The following is a 25,360-nucleotide window of genomic DNA, read 5'->3' on the forward strand; positions in this document are numbered from 1 at the left end:
AAATGTTTTTTTAATATGGACATCTTAGTTTTTTTTATATGATCTGTGTAGATATTATGTGGCAGAGATGTTCTGGGTATTAGTGTATAAGGCAGTTTCTGAAAGCATACTGAACATTTTATGTTCATAGATGTGTTTTAATGTTTTATTTAATGTAATATGCCATTGTGATATGTCTTACGTTTTCCTAAATTTTATGCCAAGTTATTTTACGTTATGATGTAATGATTTTAGGAACGTTTTATTTATCTGCTTTGAACAATTGGAAATGTGCGGAATATAAGTTTTCAAATAAACAAATAACTTCTGCATGTCCAACCAATCACTTACTCAGACTTTCCCAACCTTTTCAAGCCCAAGGCACACTACGATTAACAAAGGAGGTATGTAAGAGTTTACACCTGCTGGAGGCAGTGCTGTCACCTATGTCTTTGCTCTGGAGTAACCCAAATCTCTCTATTCACACTTTTAGTACAGACATGCAAAACTGGATGGAACTGGGATTGAGACACTTGGTGCAATTATGAGATACTGACACCTGGGTTTCCTTCGAGGAGCTTCAGTTGGTATACAGCATCAACTCTACTTCTAGAACGCTGTACGATAGGATATTGACAGTTCTTCAACAATTAGAGGGCACAGGCTGGACCAGAAGACTACCTACTAATTTTGAAAAGGCCCTAATGGCTGAGAGCTTGAAAAGAAAGGTAGTCCAGATGTTTTACAAAACTATACAGGCCCATAAGGATACCCCGCTTCCCCTGATAACTAAATGGAATGCCGATTTGGGATTAGGCCTAGATCAGACGGATTGGAAACAAATCTGGAAAAGAACATGCAAGATATCTGTGTACAGCAGGAGGCTGGAACTGTTGTACAAACTCCTTCATAGGATGTGCAGGTGGCCCTGTGCTTTTTGCTCGCTTTTTGCCTTGCACACAAGGGCCTGCTGGCAGGGATGTGGTTAAGATGGCACGTACTTGCATATGTGGTTGTCCTGTACTCAGCCTGTACTTCTGGAAAGAAGTGCAGGCGGAGATTTCTAGATGTCTGACTGTGCCACTCCGGCTTACAAAAGGCGGGTGTTTACTATGGGATGTGGGGGCTCAGAACCTCAGTAAGTGTCAAAGCAAGCTGTGTGATCAGGTGGTATCAGCAGCCAGCCTTACCATAGCAAGTTTTTGGAAAATGATTCCCCTGCATTCGCATTGGTACAATTAACTCAAAACCATAGCTATAACTGAAAAGCTTACTTATTCATTGAGACACAAATCCCCCATAAATGACAGAATGTGAGGCCCCTACTGGGCCATGCATCCTGGGAAGCAGAGTTGGCTGACCAAGTTGGGTCTAGTTATACTATAGGCTTTATGTTGAAGTTGTGTATATCTATCTATATATATTTTATGCTGATTTGTATGTGTTTCTCATTTATCACATCGTCTATTCCTATTATAAATAAACAGTTACAAAAAACCCAACCCTTCAAGCCAGTCACTGGTAAAAGCACCTGCCATCCAATGTTGAAATGACTACTGCATAGCATATAAGGTTGCCAACTTCAATTGTGAAAATTCCGAATGTGCAGAGTAAAAGTTTTGTCTATGTCCTTCCACACAACTATTTTAAACTTTTAGTTCTTGCCTTATTATTAGAAAACTGTTAGCACAAAGTGTGATGCAACCAAATGAGCTGAAATATATAAAAATACCAAGAGCATTCTATTAGAACAATCAGGAAGACTACAATTACTACAGTTACTTAACAACTGCCAACCCCACCCTAAGGAAAACTTGTCTTTTTGTTTTCTTTAATCTTATATCACACCCCTTTACTCACCACTGCCATCCCAAGCCCAGTGCAAGGATATTAGATGCCATGGGGCTAGGCAAAGCTTACGACCCTGTGTGACCTCCTTCCCCAGCCCTCCCCACATACACAGTTAAATAATTCTGCAGTTATTGTAACAGATTTTACATGGAAAAGGACATTCAAAGTACAGTCTTCTGAAGTTAAATATCACTCACAACATGTATATTATATTTCCATGCACTGCTGTGGTGCTAACCAGAAAACCTTGCAGAAAAGACATTTGGGACCCATATAGTATTAAGCCAATTATAATATGTGTTGGGTGTGGGCTTGGCCAGCAGAAAGCCATAAGTAAAATGAATAACAATTACAATACAGTACACCTCCCAAACCAAAACCATACTAATTGCCAGCATTCAAAAAATAAAAACCCTACTTAAGAAAAGGCAATACCAATACACTTCCTATTAGGAGAGCAGAACAAGACAAACTGTTATAGATCCTTACACAGAAAGTACACACTAACAGAATCCCTCACCTCGCTTACACATGCAGAACACTGACAGACCCTCACCAAATACAGAATAGAGACCATAAAGTATAAATAGAAATGTGCAGACAAAAACTGAACTGGAAACTGCAACAAGCCAGCCTCTGTATAGTGCAAAAAATGGAAAAAAATAAAAATTTTCATTCCTCATAAAACAAATAATAAAACCAAGAAACAAAAAAAACATATTACTGAAACCATACAAATAGAAAGAATACATATTTCAAAACAGTTAATGAATTAACTAACATCCAATAATTAATAATATTCACATTTTTAAAAATTTACCAAGCATCAATAAAATATCTAAACAGCAGACACTTCTAATAACATCCAATAGTTAAAACAAATAGGGGTAAAAAAATTACTCCAGCTCTCCATACCTGGGAACTTTTGATTTCCAGTTACCCTGAGATTGTTGTGGATTAGTGGGAGGGTACACATTTTATCCTCTCTCTCTCTCATATATACACAAACTTCCTAATACACATATTCATTCTCTCTCATGCACATTCCTCTCTCACATACAAACACACAGACTCTTACAATCATTGACTCTCTCTCCTTCCTTCACAAACATAGGCTCTCTCACATTCATTGGCTCTCACTCTCACATACACACACAAGCTCTCACATTCTCAAATACACACACAAACATACACACATACAGAGATTCTCACACTCATTGGCTTTCTCTCTCACAGACACACACAGGCTCTCTCACACTCACTCACATTCACTGGCTCTCTCCCACACACACACACACACAGGTTTCTCTCACACAATCTGAACATGTCCCCCTCACTCACAGGTTTTCTCCCCCCATCAGGCTCTTTCACACTCACTAACTCTCTCTCCCTCAAACACATACCAAGCACTCTCTCTCCCTCATACACACTTTCTCTCCCTCACACTCACACACACACATACACACACACACACAAAGGCTCTCTCTCTCCCTCAAATATACACAGGTTCTCACAGTCACTGGCTTTCTCTCCCCCCATGTGCACACACTCACTGGCTCTCTCTTCCTCACACACACACAAGGCACTCTCTGTCTCTCATATACTTTCTCTCCCTCCTACACACACAGGCTCTCACACTAACTGGCTTTCTCTCCCATAGACACAAGCAGGCTTTCTCACACTCACTGTTTTTCCTCTCCCTCACTCACACAAGGTACTCTTTGTTGCTCACTCTCTTTCCCTCCCACACACACAGGCTGTCACATTCACTGGCTTTCTCTCCCACACGTGCAGGCTCACACTCACTGGCTTTCTCTCCCACACATATACAAAGGCTCGCTCTCTCCTTCCCCCCACTCAACAGGCTTTTTTATCCAAGGCTCCTCTGCTTCAGCATACCGGTGGCCTCACTCTGCCTCTTGTTCCTGCCGCTGGCAAGAAGGAAGATGTTGAAGGCCCCGCTTGGCCTCTTCATGTTGCGCCGTGGCAGGAGGGGAAGTATAGACAGGCCCTGCTGGGCCGCTTCTTGTTGTGCCACAGGTGGATGGGTGAGTTGGGGGGGAGATGCTAAGGGCCCTGCTGAGCCTCTTCCTGTTACATGGCACGCTGCCGCCCCAGGCAGGTGGAAGGGAAGAGAGATACTGATGGCCCTGCTAAGCCTCTTGCACGGCAGGTGAGATAGGGAAGATGCGGAAGGTCCTGTTGCACTTCTTTTTTGTTGCGCCGTGGCCGGGAGAGGCGATATGACGAAGGCCTCCACTGGGCCTTGCTGTTGTGTTGCAGGTAGGAGGGGGTCTCTTAGCCACTGAAGATAGCATGGAGAAGGGGTGTGGTCAAGGCTGCAAGCAACTCCCTATTAGTAGTGTGGCACCAACTTTGGCTGGGGCATTAAACAGCCACTTCAGGCACAGGTTTGAAATGCAGCTGCTGTGCTGGACTGTAGGGTTAATTTCTGGACATTTTAACTCTACGGCTGGCTTCCAGACATTGCTTTGAAAATCCATACTGTCCAGAGAAAATCTGGACAGTTAGCAACCCTAATAGCATAACCTAGCTGCCAGCTGACCATTTCTCATTGATTATTCCAGAACACTTCTTTCATTACCTGCAATGCCAACAGACCCAACTCACCTTGGATCTCCTGGGTTGTACTCAAGACCGATTCAAGCTATTTTGACTTCTCGTGCATCATTCAAGCCAGGAAAGATTGGCTCTGTTTAATATAATAGCAGCAGACATAAGACCACAACAATCAGAGGCAACAAAGGCAACAGAGGCTTGGTTATAACAAGCAACAAATCCCACGAAAAACAGAAAATGGACCAAAAAAACCCAAACAAACAGCATGCAGTCTAAATTTCTATTGATTAACTATGACAGGGCACGCCAGCCCTGCACCAGAATTAGGACACATAACAGCCCCAAGGAAAGCGTTCTAAATATAAAGATGTTCCACTCAGAACTAATGGAACCTATTTTCTGGGACGCACAAATGCACGTGCATCCAGGCGTGTTTATCTGGATCAGAAGAAATACATCTGCCAGGATCCCCTTGGACTCCTTGACATATCCTGAAAATTCAGTATTGATAGACCACTCAACACAAAATGTATTAGGGAAGGTCACACACAGATAAGACACGGTGGTTTCATAAGCCTTCTTCCCTTCACAAAATAGGCTAAGAAGTATAGAGGAACGTCAGCTTCTGCTTTGATGGGTCCTTGTGGGCGGGCCTCCAGAAAATAAAGGCGAGGCCGGAGTCCCTTCTCGCCTCGGCCAAGTGTAGGACGTGGCCAGCCATGGAGTTTAAAAACCAGATTGCAGAATGGGACATGGTCTGGGTTAAAACTGGCAGTGTTTCTGAAGAAGAGAGGCTTCGCTTGTTGTTGGACTCCTATATATATCCCTGGAGGAACCAACAGACCACAGAGGTCCGGACAGAGGAGATCAGGGAGCCTGGAGCCCTGAGCAGTGGCTGCAAAGCTCAGCTGTGAACTCATCCATCATCTGCCTAGGAAAGTGAGGCTTGTAATTGTTTGGGAGCTATGCCCGAAGTTGAGGCCACAGACGGCCCAGGCGCCTTGAACTGGGAACTAGGAGCCGGTGACTTAAGCTGCACCTGGAAAAAGGCACAGCCTGTTCTCGCTGTGCACTGGGCTGTATTTCACGCAAAACTGTTGGGCGAACTCTAGTGTAAATATAAGTGCTGCACAGCACCTTGTTAAGTCTGTCTCCAGTGAAAAACATCCATTTTGTCTAGGCTCTGGCTGAGAGTTTGCCACATGAGCACATCTATTTTCAAACAAACCTTACAACAGGAAGTCAAAGTTCATAATTCATATTAGTGCCGTCTCCTGGGAAGCATCTCCTCCTCAACAATTATGCTTCCCTCCAGGTTTCTGCGTTGCCATTGCCTTTGTCCTTTTCCAGGGCTAGGCAAGCGATATGCACAGAGTATGCAGCAGCTGCAAAGACTGCAAATGGCTCTGACAGCTTTTTTTTTTTTCCTATTTTGTGCCCATCCCAAAACTCCTCCCTAAATAATGTCATTTATTGCTAAGTGGATAGCTTCATAGGCCAACACAGATGCAAGAAGCCCTCAAACTCTGATCAGAAATGTAACACTGGGGTTTTATGACTTTGAACAAATGTTCAGAATCCAGCCTGAATAAAAAAAAAAGCAAATGGAAATTATTTTTGTTAACTAAGGGCCCGAGTCACTACCACGAAGCCGATATGCAGTCAGCCTTCGGCAGATAAATTCAGCCAACAAGTTTATCTGGTTAACTTTATCCAGATATGCAGGGCTTAGTATCTGGTATAAAGTTGTGCAGACAAAAGGTACCCAGTGTTGACTGGCCAACGTTAAACCGTTCCCCAAGAGCACCATCAAATTCTATGTAGGCTATGGATGTGCCTGGCCAGAATCTAGGTCAGCAGGGGAGAAATTTCAAACTTCTAAAAGTAGACGGACAAACCCTTTGAACATCGACCCCCTCTTAAGACTTTTCTTCCATTCTGTTGATAAAAAAAAAGCTTTATTATGTTATGGAAAAGTTTGGGTAAACACTCAGTAAAAGGAAGAAGCAAACATGCCACTATAGGTCACAAAATGCACTTATTATATATAAAGGGGCAATTGTCCGAAGGTGATCAAAAGTGTAAGGGCTGTGGGTACTGTTCACCCACAGACTTTGTGTCAATTTTCAAAAGGGATAAAGTTTCCTTTGAAAAATTAGTCGCGAAAAGGGCACGCACAGACCTGCACCTGCCTCTCTCCAACAAATTCATGCATGTACACAGACGAGCTTCAGTGTTCGCATTGGCGCACAAGTGCTAAGCCCACTCAGACTCACCCACAGGAACGCCTCTGCTCTCTACACATAAAAGTAGGTGTGTGCTATGTTTGACGGTTGTGGCAGGTTGCCACGACCAGCTACACTTACCCCCGCAGGCCCAGGACGACAACGCTATGCTGTTTTCCTGGCTCCACCTTAGGCGTGCACTATATCTAATAGGCTCTGCGGTGGGAACAGCAGCTCAGATGCTCCATGCAATTGCTTCAGCAACAGGTTTCCTGCCATGCCGACAGTACATATTGCTCGTCCAGCCTTCCAGCCTTGCCCTGTCCCTGTCCTTGACCCATCTCTGTTGCTTCTCCCTGTCTGACTGCCTTGTCCCAGTCCTAGGAGTTTTGTCTTGCCTTCTTCAATTTGTCTTGTCCTCCTGTGTCTTGTCTGTCTTGGACTGATTCTCCGGTTCTGACCTCTGCCTCAGACTTGGACTTCTCCCTTGCTTACCGCCTGGACCTGACCTTGCCTTGTATCCTAACTTCGCCCTGTCTGCTGCCTGCCTTGACTCCTGGTCCGTCTCTGGACTCTCTCCAGGATCACCCTCGGGACTCACCTGCTGGCCCCTAAGAACCCAAGAGCTCAACCTGTGGGGGACGGGGCTGGTTTAGGCGAAACTCCAGCCTGTCCCAGCCCAGTGCCGGTTAGCCAGATGTCAGTGTGGGCCTAGTGGACTCGCTCACCAAGCAGCGTCAATCATGACACAGCTCAGGGGGATTCAAATTCCTTACAGAGGAACTGGCACTACACCTCCTTTTACATGCAGAGTAGACAATTTTCAAAGATCCCCATTTCTAACCCTTCTTTGGCAATGTCTTTGGAAATTGTCCCTCACCCCAGACTGCCCCAATATTTTGCTCCCAACGTGGAACCTTCATCGGGCTAACTGATTACACAACCAAATCTCTATCTCCTCACCATGGCTACTGTCGTCCCTGCTGAAACCACTGTTTGGTGACATCATCACCTGCTCCTCACAGGCCCGCTCAAGCTCCTCCCCACACAGCCAGTAAAGCCCAATGCATGCCAATGGGCAAAGCCTCCCTACGGGGCCGACAACAGGCACCACATGAGGAAAACTCTTCAGCGCCTCTGGTCTTAGCTCAGTGCCGATTCCAAGGTGATCTCGGCAACACTTTGATCTACTCACTTTCCCCAGTGTCCGATCAAGCATTGAATTTATTTCGGAATTAACAGCCCCGTGCCTGCTTCTATTTGCTGCTGTTCGCTTTGCTGCTAGTTTACTTAGTAACATAGCAGATGACAGCAGATAGAGAGTTTGGCTGCCTTTCCTACTTCTAGGAACAGAGCTGCCAAGCTTATATCTATTTTGTGCTTTCCTAGTTCTTCCCTTACATATTGTTCATCCGTTACTTATATTACACCTTTTTTTTTTTTTACAATTTATGAACAAAGCAGCATTTTATCAACACCGCTCCTATGCGTAGAGAAACTCACAAACAGCACTGCAACCTGCCAGACAAAGCTGGCTACGTTACAATAAATACCGGTAGGTTCAGGAGGCACATGTTTTTCTGTTTTAAATAAAAGGTTATTTCTCTCTCTCCGTATGCCGAAGGATTCTGCAAGGTGCTTGCTCCCAGCTGCCTCTTAGCAGCCTCTCGTACAGTCCCCTTAGGAAACCCAGGCCCTTTCTCTCCCCCCCCCCCCCCCCCCCCATCACAGAGCCCAGCGGCAGACCGCTGAACAGAAGAGGAACAAACAGTTCCTGGCAATCAGAAACCCGCAAAATGAGGAGGAAGGCCCACTTTTACAAAAAGGTTATTTTTAACTTCACACAATGTAGATTTGTTTTCTAAATGCATTATGTGCCCACAGGCAAGCATTATTGGCTCAGCCAGGGTTTACATCACATCAGCTGAAAAGCTCCTTTCAGCATCGTGCTTTTGCACTGCATACCAGTTTATAGATCGGCAGTTCTCAGCCTAGTCCTTAGGATATGCCCAGTCACTCTGGCTGTCCAGATATATACAAAGAAAAACGCATGAGATATCGTCGTATGCCCTGTGCATTAAATATATCTTGCGCATATCCATTGTGGGCATCCTGGCCATCAGGGTGGCTGTGTGGGTCCCATCGACTGGGATGAGAAACCTGTCCTGGCTGACCAGTCAGGTTACACAACAAAAAAATGTGTGGCACATATACTGGACAATAACAGTGAAACATCACAAAGGTTATTTATTTTACATATGCACACTGAGCAATGTGCACGCAATTAAATATCAGTAAATAGTTGTGTGAATGCGAAGGACCCTGACCCGGCCGTGTTTCGCATCGAGCTGCGTCAGGGGGACCGGAGATTTCAAATTTGTACATTGTGTAAGGAGCAATATATTTTAAGCAGCTGAGACACCCGCTGGAAACCAGCTTAAAGGTGAAATGCGAGAAAGCTTTTAGAATTTGGCCCGTAGCGTGAAGCTTAATGTGAGTCATGGAAACATCGCGGAGAGAAGTGCTTCGAGGCGCCGGTAGGACCGGCAAGCCGCTTAAGTCAGGAAAATTCAAAGAGGTTTTTTTTAATTTCATTATTTAAATCATTTTCAGATTCAGATGGGGCACGAGTTCCGGACCCGACACGGAAGAAATTTGTAGCAAACAACCCGATGTCCCAAAGACAGAAGGTGTTTACAGTGTTTAGATTCTAGAAGCGGACCAAAAGGTCTCCAAAGGTCAAGTTGAAGGAGCTGAAGGAAACCCACGTCAAATCCTTCAACTTGACCTTTGGAGACCTTTTGGTCCGCTTCTAGAATCTAAACACTGTAAACACCTTCTGTCCTTGAGACATCAGGCTGTTTGGGCATGGAAGAAATTTGTTTCAATCATTTTATTCTATGTTTTAGCCAGTGGGGTGGGGGAAGGCAGAGAGGGATTCATACCCCTGGGTGTCAGGCTGTGGGAGGGCACGGATCAGCCTCGGTGTCACCACCAACGATCAGTGCTCCTGTTGCTCAGTGTGCACATACTTGCTAAATCTGACTTCTTTTGTTTGACCTCTTGTTCTCCTTTGCAGGCTGCCTGGAAAGGGGAGAAAAAAAAAAACAGGAGGGGAGAGGTTGAATTAGAAAGCAGAGTAGTTCTTTCTTTCTTTTTTTTTTTTTTTTTGCTGTCCTCTATCTATTCCCTGCAGGACAAAAGGGAAGGGGAAGCAAGAGGAAGAGAGAGGCTGGGATAAGGGAACAGAGTGTTCGGTCTACTCCAACCTTAGCCTCACCACCTTCCCCTCCTGTGCCCTGCATGGAAGGGGAGGGGCAGGAGAAAACAGCAGAGTCCTCAACCCTTTGTGTCCAGGCCTTGCCAGAGGGAGAGTGCTGGGATCAGGGTGGTGGTCAAAGGGGGAGCATGCTGGGGTCAGGCTTGGGGATAGCTGAGAGAGTGTGCTGGGGGTCATCTATGGAGGAGGGAAGATAAAGAGAGAGAGAGAGAGAATAAGTGTGCATGGGTGTGTCGGTGTCAGTTACAGAGAAGGAGTCCACTTATGTATGTATGTATGTATGCATGCGTGTGTGAAAGCAACAGGAAAGATGTGGATCTGTATGAGCTCCCCCCTCTCTCATGCAGGCCTCTGTGCCATCTATGCGAGTCCTCCTCTGCCAATGTGCTCCCCCACTCCCCATCTTCCCTAAGTCCCTTTCACCCTGCAGCTCACCATCCGTAACTTTCATCCATGCCACCAATTCCCCTTCCGGGCAGCTGACCAATGTGACCCTTGCCCTCACCACCGCCACCCAGTAAATACATTGTGTGGCTGAACAGCCTCCATATATGAGCACATCCCCTCTGCATGGGGGGCAGTGCAATGTAATGAGGCCACAATGATATGAAGGCCAGGGGAAAAAAACAGAAACATTCAGAGAAAAAAAATGTTATTTTCTGGTTTTTTTCCCCAAGAGAAAAAAGTAGAACCCTCAAGTTCCCTTTTATGTTGGTATCATTATGATTTTCTGAGACTAAGGCCTGGATTTTCTAAGGTCACAGACCTTAGAAAATCCGGTGGTAACGGGGTGGGAGGGGAAGCTGGGGGAGGAGAGACTGAAGGACCTAAATATGTATACTCTGGAAGAAAGGAAATGCTGGAGAGATATGATACAGACCTTTGGAAACCTGAAAGTTTCAATGATGCACAAACGTTGAGCCTTTTCCATTGGAAAGGAAACAGTAGAACTACGGGTCACAAATGAAACTCCAGGGAGGAAGCCTCAGAACTGACATCAGGAAATATTTCTTCACGGAGAGGGTGGTGGATGCCTGGAATGCCCTTCCAGAGGAAGTGGTGAAGACAAAACAGTCAAAGAATGCAAAGGGGCATGGGATAAACACTGTGGGTCCCTACAGGTTAGAGGACAGAAATGAAGAAAAGGGTGTATGGGGGGTAACCGGCTCGGTGCAATGGTTACTACACTTAGCAGAAGCATAGGGATTACTGCCCTCAACCAATAAGCCTTGATAATTTTGATTCAACTGCAAGATCACTCTCCACTTTGATGTCGGGGGGGAAAAAGAGGGATTGGATTCAGACGGCAATCAACACAGGCCCCAACTTTTATGGTCCGGGGCGCTGAAATGCAGACTTAAGGGAAAAAAGCACAGGACTGCTTCTACTGCCAAGTCCAAAAGCAAAGTAAGTCAAGCAGCACTGACTGAATTTTCAAGAAGGCTCCTCACCCAGTAAAATGTTGCAGGCAGTACGTTTTTATGGATTTGACAGGTACTTGGTCTTTGATTGTAAATATTACCACCCTTATCATAAGGCTTGGGGATATCCTGCACGGCACGACAGACATTACCCCAAGACGCTTGCAGGCCAAACTGCATAGACCGTTTGGTACTTTTCTGCCGTCATTACTCTGTTACTAGATTCAATCTGGATCGTGTGTTTGCAGCTGAACCTAATGTAGATACAGGATCCCCCATCTCCCGTGTCTACTTTTCCTCTCTCTTAGATGCTGCACGCAGTACTTTTTGACCTGTACTGCAGTATCAGGACCCTCCAGTTTATACACGGTTATAAGCAACCTTGCTTCGAGGTTAAGCTGTGTGCAGAAAGGTTAGCAGAGAACTGTCATGGGCTCGGGCTGAGGAAGACAGTGAGAGTACTGGATCAGTGCAGTATAAAAGTTCCCATGTTTGAAGATTTTAAATAGCACTCTTAGATACAATCCAGTTAGCGTGCTGTTCAGCAGTAAAGTAATTAATGACAAACATTGTGCATCACTTCAGTATAAACTCATGGAGCTAACATTTTGCTGGGTGCTTTTTTTTTTTTTGTTCTCAACTATCCTGTATATCCATGATCCAATTACAATGTAAAGAAAGCAATAACAGAAAGCAGAACGCTGCTATTTTGATGGATTTACGCTAGCGTGAAACCTAATGTATGCCCTGTATAGTACTGCTGTAAAACAAATCATCCTTCTCCATGTTACCTGGATTATACACATTAAAATGGAAACACAAAATCCTTAAAATGGAAAATGTTTTTAGCTTGCACAGCTGTGCTACTACTGTTGCATTTACAACCTGCCGGATAACAGCCTGCATGGAAGGCAGCTCTCCTGTGAGTGGCGATAGTTTTCCCTCATCGAGAACTTCTAAATTCAGCTCCAAACACAAGTTGAAGAACACCAGGGCATCTGTCATTCATGCACAGGCATTAGTATACATTTTTGATTTAGGCTATTTCTCTTTCCATTGTTGGAGTCCAGTTGCTTCGCTAAAAGGTTATGAGGCTATATTTACTACAGCCTCATCAGGTATGACGACATGTAGACTGGAAAGCAACTTTCTAATTCATGTTAGTCATATACTGTATCCCTTTGACCTACGTACAGCGCAGCGCACCTTGTTCAGTGCTGTGAACACTATCAGTACAGTACAAAATATATAGCAGGGGTGGCCAACTCCAGTCCTAGAGAGCCACAAACAGGCCAGGTTTTCAGAATATCCACAATGAATATGCAAGAGATAGATTTGCATACAGTGGAGGCAGTGTGTGCGTTTCCATATTATGCATATTCATTGTAGATATCCTGAAAACCTGGCCCGTTGGTGGCTCTCGAAGACTGGAGTTGGCCACCCCTGCTATATAGAATATGAACTTGGTTCACCCACCTTTTGGATATCTAGAACAGCAGTTCTCAACCAGTGTGTCGCCACACTTACTGGTCCCCTGCTGGCCTAGCTGCTCCCCCTGCCCCAGAGAAATGTGAACTCTTCCTCCGCCCAGGCTAAAAATGCTGAGAGCCCGGGCGGCTCGCAACATGAGAGCTGGAGTCAGCGACATCGACATGGTCTCTTCTTCCTGTTCCCCCCCTCCCCCACACCCCCGCCATCTGGAAGAGGAAGTGGACTGCAGCGAGAAGAGACGACCATGCTAGGTAAAGTGCGTACAGCATCAGCCCGAAGAAGAACAGTACGGCAAAAAGAGGAGTATCGTCAGCCCTGCAGCTCATGGGACTCCTTTCTCGGGGCCGCGAGGGCTGGAAGAGGAGGAGGCTGTTGCTGCCGCTAGTTCAGTGGGGAGAGAGTGAGTGAGTGAGCATATATGTTTGAGATCGTGTGTGCATGTGACTGATTGAGAGCCCGTATGTATAAGTGTGTGATTAAGAGCCTATGTGTGTGATTAAGAGCCTGTGTGTGAGAGAGAGAGATCCTTTGTGTGTGAGAGAGGCAAAATGTATGTAAGTGTGATTGAGAACCTGTATGTGTGAGAGTATGTGTATGTATGATTAAGAGCCTGTGTGTATAAGAGAACAGAGAGAGAGCATGTGTGTAATTGTGCGACTGACAGCCTATATAAGAGAGAGAGCATGTGTGTAATTGTGTGATTGAGAGTCTATGTAAGTGAGAGAGCATGTGTGTAATTGTCTGCTTGAGAGCCTATGTACGTGTGAAAGAAAGCCTATGTATATGTGTGTAATTGAAAGCCTAAGAGAGAGAGCATTGTGTGATTGAGAGATTGGTCAAAAGAGGTGATGTGCATATGTGTGTGAGAAAGACTGATCAGGGAGGTGACTGGTGTGTATGTGAGAGAGAGAGAAAGAGAGACACAGAGATTGGTTGTGGTGCCTAAGGATGAGGTCCGTGAGGACAGCTTCAGCAGCTACTGCTGCTTCTGGTGTGGCCTGCAAGGGAAAAGAGTAAGAGAACTGCTGGAGAGGGTAAGTAAAGGTGGCTTTTTAAGTTCATTTTTCTTGATTGACTGCCATTTTAATGATTGGGTATTATGTAATGTGTCTGCTGTTTTGAAATATGTTATTGGTGTTTGGAGAATTTTTAATAATTTTTAAGCGTTTTTAATTATTAGACATTATTCTGTTTTTCAGCTGTTTTGAAACATTTATTCATATAGTTTTACAAGTTCTGCTTTATACCCATTGCTGAGGGTCAGGTGAGGGTGGGGTTAGCTTTGTGACTCTCATGTGTTCAGTGTGTCATGCATGTCAGAACCATCTATCAGGTATGTCCTGACAGAAAAAAGGCTGAGAACTACTGGTCTAGAAAATAAATAGTGTAAAGAAACTTGAATAACAGCTATCATAAAATCAGATGTTGGGGAGGCACATGTCATGGAGGGTGAAGAAGGAGGAGCCACCATAGATCAGGGTTTCCCAAACCTGTCCTGGGGCCAGTTGGGTTTTCAGATATCCACAATGAATATGCAGGAGATAAATTTGCATAGCATGGAGACTCAGTATATGCAAATTTATCTCATGCTTATTCATTGTGGACAGTCTGAAATCCTGACTGGTTGGGAGGGGTCCCAGGACAGGTATAGGAAGCCCTGCCATATATACTCCATTAATGTGCTCTGTTCCACCCATTCACCCAAACGAATACATGCCCCATCACCCCCAGCACCTCAAAGATATTTTCTTCTGCTCAAGGCTGGCATAACCAGCAGGACCTAATCTGTGGGAAGAAAAGGGTTAACACTTGTAAAATCAGATTCCCATTTTTCACAAACAGTAGCGCCAATAATCCATTTCAGTAATGTCTAACTACATAAGAACATATGTAGAACATAAGAAATTGCCATGCTGGGTCAGACCAAGGGTCCATCAAGCCCAGCATCCTGTTTCCAACAGTGGCCGAACCAGGGTATAAGTACCTGGCAATTACCCAAACACCAAGAAGATCCCATGCTACTGATGCAATTAATAGCAGTGGATATTCCTTAAGGGGTAGATTTTCAAAGGGTTACACGCATAAGATATGCGTGTAACCCCCAAAAACCTACCCCTGTGTGCGCCGAGCCTATTTTGCATAGGCTCGGCAGTGCGCACAAGCCCCGGGAGGCGCATATATCCCGGGGTTTTCAAAAATGGGCAGTCCGGGGGCAGGGCCGGGGGCGTTCCCGAGTCCTCCGGCACGGGGGCCATGCCGGAGGTTCGCGCACCGGCAGCCAGCCGGCGCGGGCAGGCATAACTTTTGAAACAAAGGTGGGGGGGGGTATTTAGTTAGGGCGGGGGGTTGGGTTAGATAGGGGAAGGGAGGGGAAGGTGGGGTGGCCGAACAAAAGTTCCCTCCAAGGTTGCTCCAATTTTGGAGCGGCCTTGGAGGGAATGGGGAAAGCCATCGGGGCTCCCCTTGGGCTCGGCACACGCAAGGTGCACATGTGTGCAGCCCCTTGTGCGCGCCGACCCTGGATTTTATAAGATGCGTGCGGCAGCACGCGCATCTTATAAAATCGGCTGTACATTTGTGCGCGCTGGGTAGCACACACAAATGTATCCCACGTGTGTAATATTTAAAATCGGTCCCTAAGTAAACTTGATTAATAGCCGTTAATGGACTTCTCCTCCAAGAACTTATCCAAACCTTTTTTGAACCCAGCTACACTAACTGCACTAACCACATCCTCTGGCAACAAATTCCAGAGCTTTATTGTGCGTTGAGTGAAAAAGAATTTTCTCCGATTAGTCTTCAATGTGCTACTTGCTAACTTCATGGAATGCCCCCTAGTCCTTCTATTATCCGAACGTGTAAATAACTGAGTCACATCTACTCGTTCAAGACCTCTCATGAATTTAAAGTCCTCTATCATATCCCCCCTCAGCCGTCTCTTCTCCAAGCTGAACAGCCCTAACCTCTTCAGCCTTTCCTCATAGGGGAGCTGTTCCATCCCCTAGATGCAAAACAGAACTTTTTAGATTTTCAGCACAACCTTCATGACAAATGTTCTGTTTTTTCCCCTTTAGCATGAGCACATGGAACTGGCCAAGTGTAGTAACACCAACAATTTATTCATTTTCATATCAACTGGTCTGAAGAGAAATATATGACCTCCACAGAACAGTTTATGGTGTGCTCTGATTACGATTACTGCATGTCTCTTACTACAATGTACATCCCAAAATAAGACTGAACATCACATCACCAGATAACTGAGTTTCCCCATGACCCCTGGTTTTCATACATAAAGGGGAAAGGAATCATTAATACAGAAGTCCATATGAATTGGTCACTAATTGGGTACACTAGTGGGTAAAAATTACTTGTAAGATGCCTGCAGGAATGAGCAATCAGCAGCATGGCCAACTCAAAACAATTTTGAAAACTGGTGACTGTTTTTTAAACCCTTGACATTCTGATAGAGGACACTGTTCTTCCTAGTGAGAAATCCTCAGAGACCTTTAAGAGGTCGTTCTGCTCTGCCTAATCACTGGTACCCTCCACTCCAATTATCACTCACCTAGGGAAGTACAGACATTGTTAGGTAATGCATCTTAAAAAGCACTCATTGTTTTGACTTCAACCAATATTTAAAAATAATCCTAAAACTCCAAATCAAACCAGAATGCATGTTCATTCACAAGAGGCAAACAAAATGTATATATGTATACAAAATGTATATATGTCATATATCTGAAAGAAATATTAAAAATGGATGCTTTTTCATAAAGATATTTTCCCTTCTAGCTATGGATGTAGCCAAAAAGGCAGAAGTTTTATCCACATTTTGACCATCATTCAAGAAATGCATGCTTCAGATTTGTAAAAAGAAGATGACCTAGTATTTCCTGAAGTAAAATAAATGTTCCCTTTGTCATATACTACTTCTCAGTCTTCCAGGAGCCGCTATGCAAATATAGTGTATAAGTAATACTCAAACTACCTGTGCCTCATTATCCTGAGAACATAGTAAACGACAGCAGTAGCTAACCAAACTGGCCCATCCTGTCTGCTCAGCAATGAGCCGTCCACCCCAGACAGCTGCGCACACAAATTCCCACATGGAGCCCAGCATTCGCCCCTTCTGCCTCCATGTCCCTCATCCAGCCTCTCAAGTTGTACCACTGCCTTGTTTGGGTTGTAAAAGCCACTCCATGCAGGTTATCTCCATGCCTTCTGTTTAGGTGGTAACTGCTACTCTGTGAAGATTACCCCCTCTGATTCATTTCCATCCTCTTGCCCCCATGCCTTTTTAAAATCCATTACTGTTTTTGTGTCCACCATCACCACTGGGAAGACATTCCAGGCATCCATTACCCCTTTCCTGAAAAGATAGTTTCTGACATTGGTCCTGAGTCTACCCCCTTGGGGCTTCATATCATGTCCCTTTCTTGTATAACTTCCTGATCTTTGAAAAAGGTTTGCTTCTTGTACATTATTAATACCTTTCAGGTATTTAAATGTCTCTATCATTGTCTCTCCTCTAGGATATACATATTTAGATCTTTGTCTTATTTAATATGGCTTCAGATGGAGACCCCTTTCTCTGGACTGCCTCTAGCTTCTCTCTGTCCTTTTGAGATGTGGCCTCCAAAACCAAATACAATACTCTAGGTGAAGTCTCACCAATGATCTGTACAGTGGCATGATCACTTCCTGTCCCGTTCAGGGGTTGTGAGTCCTGAGACAGCTGCTAGGATGGCACAGCCTAGGGCGTGCAAACATGGATCAGGCCCTAGCAGGTGGCAGCTGACACACCACAAGTTAAGATCTTCTGCCTGGCCCATCCTGCCAGTCAGGATTTCTCTAACTAGGTACAAGGAAGACAGGACCAAGGTTAGCTAAAATCAGGGCTGCCAGAGTTCAGGTTACATCAAGAATAGGCAAGGGTCAGAAGACAATCCAGGTCAGCAATAGAATAGTCCAAGGAAAGGATGACAGGGAGGCAAGGCTGACTAGCGGGACCAGGGTTGCCACTAACAACTAGCACAGGGGACTTGCTGCTAAGACAGTGGCTGGTTGCAGAGGACTTCCTTATATACCTAGACAGGATATGATGTCATCAGCCGGCGCCCCAGGAAGTCCCGGCTGCAGGACCTATAAGAGGAGCTCCTGCATGCAAGAAACTGAAATACTATATGTGGCCCTTGGATGCAGCACAACTTGAGACTCTATGCTAGAAGCACTGGGAGGTAAGGAGTGTTACAATTCCTTTTTTTTTCTGCTGGTTATGCAATTATGTCTTCAGAAGTTTTGTACAGAAGAACAAAAATAAAGGCTCAATGATACCTTTAACTACATATTTCCAGATTTACAAATTAAGGAGTTTAATTAAAAAAAAATATATATATATATATGCAGAGCTTGTAAACCCATGGGTACTAAAACTAAAGGTAAGAATCCAAAATTGCTTGCCCATGCTTCAGCCACCATGCTGCTTCATTTAAGGATTTGCCTTTTTATTCGTTCAAATACATTTCTAAAACCAAAAGTTCAAATATACCAACTGGTATTAAAGAAAAATTGGCAAAAGGAGGAGAAAGACCTCAGAACCTGTATTACGGTTCTCTATGGAACATGTGAGCATAGGAATACGTAGATCAATCACATGTCTTAAAAAAAAACCTCCATTGTTAACTTTTTATTCTACATCAAAATCATCAAAAAATATTTTGCCTCATTTTTTTCTTTTTTTTATATATATGTTTTTATGTAAAAACAATCTTTATTTTTTTTGTCTCGGCAATAAAACTTGTGGAACTGGCTTATGCGGCCGGTTGGCCCGATGTAATGTGGCTTAATGTTAGTTGGGTCAAATAAAGATATAAAGTATCAAAGAGAGACTTATCTTGTTGTCACTATGTAGCAGCTCAGATTTGCAAACTCTTGACTGTGTTCCCAAAGTTTAAAGGGCTAAAATGCTCTGGAATTCCAACTGCAGTGCCGAGAGCCCAGCGCATCAAGCTGAATGTCTCTGATGCTGGATGCCTCAGACGCCAATGCTGACGTTAGCTAACGTTTCGCCAACAGGCTGTTTCAAGGCAGGAGCTGCTTTACGGTTTTCAATATTCAATGTTTTTGATGACTGGAATAAAAAGTTAATAAGACCTGTGATTGATCTACCTATTCATATGCTTTTATGTTCCATACAGAACTTGCATACAGGTTCTGAGGTCTGTTCCCTCCTTTTGCCAATTCTTTAATACCAGTTGGTATATTAGAACTTTTGATTTTAGAAATGTATGTGAAAGCTTCTTGTGATTTTTTTTGACTTTCTGTCATGTGCTTTCACTTACCTGTTACCTTTTTATTCATTGACATGTTAAAAATATATACAAAACACAGAATACTCTCCAGTCAATGAAATATCCCATTTTAACCCCAGTAACAACCAGTTCCTTTGAAACATAACATACTGGAAGAGCAGATAACCATGTTATGGAGCTTCCTTTAAATGTGACCAAAAGCACTTACATATGCCAACTCCACAGGCAGCATAAGGTTAATTAAAATGACTATTTTTCTTGAATAAGCACTTTTAATTTATAAGGTAATTGTAAAAAGCAGGGGGTTCTCACCCCAGTCCTCGGGACATACTTAGCCAAACAGATTTTCAGGATATCCACAATGAAATCTGCATTCAGTGGAGGTGGTGCATGCAAATCTCACTCATGCATATTCATTGTGGATAACCTGAAAAGCTGACTGGCTGGGTGTATGTCCTGAGGACTGGGGTGTGAACCACTAGTATAAAGGAGTTAGAGAAGGATCACATTTTATTCTATTTACTTAAAAGATTTATTACCTGCACGTTTCGTATGTATAGACAAGTCAAGAAGAAAAATATTGCTTTTGCACACTTTGCACTGCCATCGCTCTCTTATGGCCTGCGCACTACAAAGAGAACCATTCCTTCCAGAAACACATCGCTCCCTTTCTACAACTCTGTTGCATCACAATGTTGTTACCAAAACAAGTGATCTGATTTCTACTATCCTTCTGGTAATCTTTCCTGTTTCTAGTCCCTGCCGGTCAATTGATGGGTCGCCTTCCCTGTAGTGTTGGGTTTAGGATGCCATCTGTTGATTAGAGGGGGGGGGGGCTGAAGGAAAGTAAGTGTACCCTTAACATTCTCTCCTTTTACAGTCGCACAACTACATGCAACGGCAAGACTAGCCAGAGTCACAGTCTGAGGAGGACCTCAGAAGCAACTAGAGAGGAAGGGAGATATCCAGCTACGCCCTGCCCCCATCATCCCATGAGCCTGCACCGTAGAGGGCTAGAGTACATTTTGTTTTCGTTTTGTGAACTTCATGATGTGTGCAAATCCAGTTCTTGTAAGAACCTTTTTGGGTTTTGATATACCTGCCAAAAAAGGTGTGAGCGGTGAATTGTCAGTGGGGGTGCAACTGTATGTATATGTGTGTGTGTGTGTGGAGAAGCTTGTGTGCTTCAGAATGACAAGGATAATTTTCAGAAAGCCCCCCCACCATGGCACAGTCTGCAGTGCACATACAGACTTTACAGAGTAATTCTGGGTGTAAGCTCGCTTTGCACATACTCAGAATTGGCAGAGCAGGTGCACATCTTTGCTCGCACAGGTTACTCCTCCTCTTCGGAGGGCGTAAATCAAAAAGTATGCCAGTAAGTGCTGTCTGCGCCCTCTGGAAGGCCTCTGCTTAGTCTGCGGAGTCATAAGCACGTAACCGGGTTACACACGTACTTGATCCCATGCTATTTTAGAACAGTCATTCAGGTGCTTAAAACCTGGTTTTGTGCACATAAATGGCTTTGAAAATTACCTCCAGTCAATGTTATCTAATACTATAAGTTTGTGGTATGCACTCCCAGCCCTCAAGGGCCACTAACAGATTGGGTTTTCAGGATATCCCTACTGAACATGCATGAGATGGATTTGCATGCAATGGAGTCAGGTACATGCAAATCTCTCATGCATATTCATGAGGAATATCCTGAAACCCCAACCAGTTGGTGGCCCTTGAGGGCTGGGAGTGCATACCACTGCTAGAAGTTGTCAAGGTCGATAAGTCATGCTTGCTAATGTAGTTATGCAAGATGCCAGTGCCATATGTATATTTCAAAACCTCTACAGTTCAAAGGATATATAGTCTCATGGCTATGTGCTCTGTGTTTTAGAAGATGAGATGGGTGTGTGTAAATGGCTTTATAAAAATATAGTAAGTATGTGAGATGTGACTCAATGAGTGAAAGAGGAAATAAAGATATGAATGGAATGAAAAGAAGCCTAGAATAGTCAAGGACAGATGGCGTGCATATTTTATGGGTTATTGTAGGCAGTAAGGAAGACCAAAGCAGCTCTTAAAAGATGAGTCCTGCAATTCTTGGCTTGAAAAATGGCACCAGCCCTTCAAAAACAGCATTTTCATGAGCAAGTTTAGCCAAAATGAGATGATTCAAAGAAAATGTTAGGGGTGTTTTCTGTTATCGTTAGATGGGGGTTTGTCCCAGATTTTCTTCCCCAACCTCACCCCCCAAACTTTATAAATGGTTTAAGAGTATTAAAATTGTCCTTATAGGAGATAAACAGGAGCTGTAAGGGGTTTGGAACTGCTTAGGCCTAGCCCACGCTTTCCTCGTGCAAGAGTGAATGCCTCCAGGTATGAAGGCCTCCAGAGATTAATAAAAGGAAGTTTTGAATCTGGGTAAATTGAGGTTTGAAAGCGTATTGGAGGGCAGACTGAAGGGTGTTAAGAGTATCTACCGTAGCTCCTCCTGTGTGCGCTACTTTTTCACTAATATCTTCATGGGCTAGCAAAAAAAATTTTTTTTGACTAATATCTACTTTTATTTTTTTTATATTTATTTACTAAATTTCCAAAATATGAACAAAGATAATTCTTTGTACATGGATTCTAGCATTAAATAGATAATCAAAGGGGAAATACAAAATGAAACCAAATATAATGCGCTCCTCCACTTCCAAGCAATAAAAAGACAAAGATATATGAGATGAGGCAAAGAACTATGGGAGCTTACACAAGTTAACTATATCAAAAGTTAACGGCTTTAACATAGCAAGACAGCAAACAGTTTATATGTACTTTGAGACCCTATATTAATTAAGGCACTGGGGAAGAGGTACTAGTCTTCGGGCCTCCAGAAAGGATTGCAATTGCTCAGGCTGGAAAAAAATGAAACTATCATTCCCTCGCTTGATAATGCACTTACAAGGATAACTAAGTGTAAAAGAAAAATCTAAAGATACAAATTCCTGCCTAAAGATTAGAAAACCTTTCCTCCTTATTTGAGTAGCTTGATGGACACTCTACCTGGCCAACAACAAGCTAGGTTGAGAGAACAGTGCCCAAATCTCATCTTGGAGTGAGTTTCCTCACTCCGAAGGCCAGCAAATCTTCACAAGAGACCACTGTTCTGTTCGTACATCTCACGTTGAATGTCAAAGTGACCCCTAACCCCCTACACTAATACCTAAACCTAACTTCGAGTTACTAGGTGGGCCTCCCATAGAGAGATAAATACCTGTCTAGGGAGGAGGCACTATAGCAAGTCTCTCTCTCTCTAACAGGCCTGTCCAGAAACATTGTGAACTGCAATATATACTGGCTATGTAGCCCAAATTGGGCTAATAGTGCAACTTGCGATAACAGCCTTTCACATAGCTGATATTGCAATTTGTGATACACATGCTTATTAGCATAAGGTACACCCCTTTTTGGTATCGCATGCGATATTGGAAAATGAGGCCCTATAACAGGCAAAAGCGAGTTGGGGAAAGGATGAAGAGCGAGCAGTAGGGATCGGATATATGATAGTTTACAGGTGCTGGAAACTTAAAAGGATTATAATAAAAACACAGCAAGGTCCACACTCAGCGACACTGGGAGCAGGAATTTGCCCTGGGTAGCCTTAGGTGAGGAATTTGGCATTACCCAGGTAACTGAAGGCCAGCACTGTCTCCGACCACAGGTACCTGTAAAGGTTTAGCTGGGTGGTGCTAAATATCGGTATTACCTAGCTAAACTTTATCCCCACCCTATATTTCTAACCAGGTAAAAAGTTAGCCAGGTTAAATTTAGCTGAGGGGAAACGTTCAATGATTTTTTTTTGCCCAGGTAACTCAAAAATTACTCGGAAAAAATCCTTTGAATATGGACCTTAGAGCAATTAACTGTTCATTGCCAGGCTTTATTGTTTATACATGCAATGCATTATCGGTAAAAAACTTGTTCATATCAGTATCAAATCGAATTGTGTTGCCTGTATAAAACATTTTGACTATAGTTAGAAGTCATAGACTTAAATTCTATTGAATTCCTTCCCAAAGGGAGTCCGGCTTTTGGCAACAGAACCTGGAGTCTGAGCATCCTGGAATAATGAGCACCAGGGTACATCAGATGTTGCCAAGAAGTGAACACAATAGCTTCCACCTCACCTCCCAGTTTTCGTGGTTACCAACACTCAGAAAAGTGCCTGTCAAACATTTCCACCATTTGCCCCAGCAGCTCGTGTAGGAAGCAGTTTTCAAGCTGGCCATGGTAGGAAGACTGTGCCTACTTTTAACCTGCGGTCTATGCCCCAATTCCCAAAGCAAAGTGGGAAGGTCACTTGCACCTGTATGTTTCAGTGGGTACATTTCTGTTGGGAAAGTATCCACAAAGATTCGATTGGGCAAATCTATATTGTGTAATTCTCTCCCCCTGCCCCCCCCCCCCCCCCCCCACCTAAGCACGTCCCTGGGAACGCCTCCTCTTGTTGCCAGTAAAAGTGTGCACATTGTGAGACAAGGTGCAGACTTTTAGCTGCATTGAGGGAGGATGGGTTTCAGTCAATTAAAAAGGGTAAAACACTTTTTACCCACAAAAGTGGCTTTGAAAATTATAGGAAAGGAAGCTTATCCTGAGGGTATAGTTCCTCCACTGCTTGTTGACAAAAGTAAAATTGCTGGATCCAAGATGGCGACACGCAGTGAGTAGGGGCGAGTTGTTCCTCTGCTGGATTCTTGGACATACCTGTTTCCTTTGATTTCACTGCTGCCAAAAAGAAAGGGGAAGATCAGGGTATATCCCTCTATTCCTCCACCTTCTCCAATTATGCAGCAAGAAATTATTCGCTTCCTCAGCACGCCAGCTACATCCCCACGAGTTGAGGAGCCCATTGTGCCTGACTCGGAGAGAGCTGTGCTGGCACCGGAGGAGACTTCATTGAGTCCCGACCTGAGACAGGCCCCGACGCAAAGAGCAGGGCTGTTGCAACACGGAGCGTCGAACGATGGGACTGTTTCCGGGTTAGCAGAGCAACCATCGCTGACCGTGGCTGTTCCAACATTGTCTTTTGCGGTCGCCACGGATGACCCGAATGGCACAGGGACAAGGAGACCGGGCTGGAAGAAGGGGCTCTGGGAGTAAGTTTAGCTGGAAATAACCTGCAAATATTATAGGAGTCATCGTCAACCCCCCCCCCCCCAAGAGTTTAAACCCCTAGAGATTCCAGATTGCCCTGAAGTCGTCACTATGGCTGCACTATGGGACTTAGTGGTGGGAGTAGCGAGTGCCATGAATAACTTTAATTAAAAAATTGGAGTGTTTGGCTTCTCAAAACACTCAATCTTCAAATATATTGCAAACAAAAACTGAGGAAATGTCCACTAAAGTGTTTGGCTCTTGAGGTGAAGGAAAATGAAAACTTAAATTTTAGAGCTGCAATGGTGAAAGATCGGGACGCTATTGCCAGAAGAGTAGAACCATTGGAGAATGCTTCTAGACATTTAAATATAAGAATATTGAATTTTCCTAGAATCTTAGGAGAGATTCCTTATGTTACCCTCAAGAGGTTTCTTCAAGAAGCTTTAGGTTTTGAAGATGGAAACTTACCAGCAATTAATAAATGTTTTCTTCCTAAAGCAACAACAACACCAAATAGATTAAATCTGCAAAAAAATCTTACGGAAATTCTAGAAAACTCAACACTAGAAGTATTGGACAAAAATACTTTATTGGTTTCACTAATACCAATGTTTGATGTCCAAAATATAATGAAAAATTATTTCAGAAAATTTCCAATCTCCTTCATGAATGACAATGTTAGAATTTTTCCAGACCTCTCCTCAACCACACAACTTAAGCGTAGAGGTTTTTCAGCTCTACACCAACAAATAATTTCCTTGGGGTATAACTTCAAATTAAAGTTTCTTTGCAAGTGTGTATTGAGGAGGGGGAAGGAAGTTAATATATTTTCTACTTTGGAACAACTAAAAACTTTTCTGACATCAAAGTCTCCCACCACTTTTCCCTTAGATATTTGAATGGAATAATGTAACTGGTAGCCGTGTTAATGCCTTTTTTTCCTTTAAATTAATAAGTGGTATGCATATTTCTCTATAATTTACTGGATCATCCTATATTGATATTTTGGTTAAATGGAGAGTTTTTCTTGAGTGGTTATTTGTTTTAAGAATAATTAGACTTTATTTCTCCATGTGTTAC

General features: G+C 43.7%; 1 protein-coding gene across 2 annotated transcripts in view; it reads right to left on the reverse strand.

The window, feature by feature from the left end:
- Window positions 1-25,360, reverse strand: part of HIPK2 (homeodomain interacting protein kinase 2) — a 266,524-nt gene that overhangs the window by 180,020 nt on the left and 61,144 nt on the right. The gene's annotated exons all lie outside the window — the stretch shown is intronic.

The sequence above is a fragment of the Rhinatrema bivittatum genome, chromosome 4, assembly GCF_901001135.1.
Source record: "Rhinatrema bivittatum chromosome 4, aRhiBiv1.1, whole genome shotgun sequence".
In the NCBI taxonomy this organism is placed as follows: domain Eukaryota; kingdom Metazoa; phylum Chordata; class Amphibia; order Gymnophiona; family Rhinatrematidae; genus Rhinatrema; species Rhinatrema bivittatum.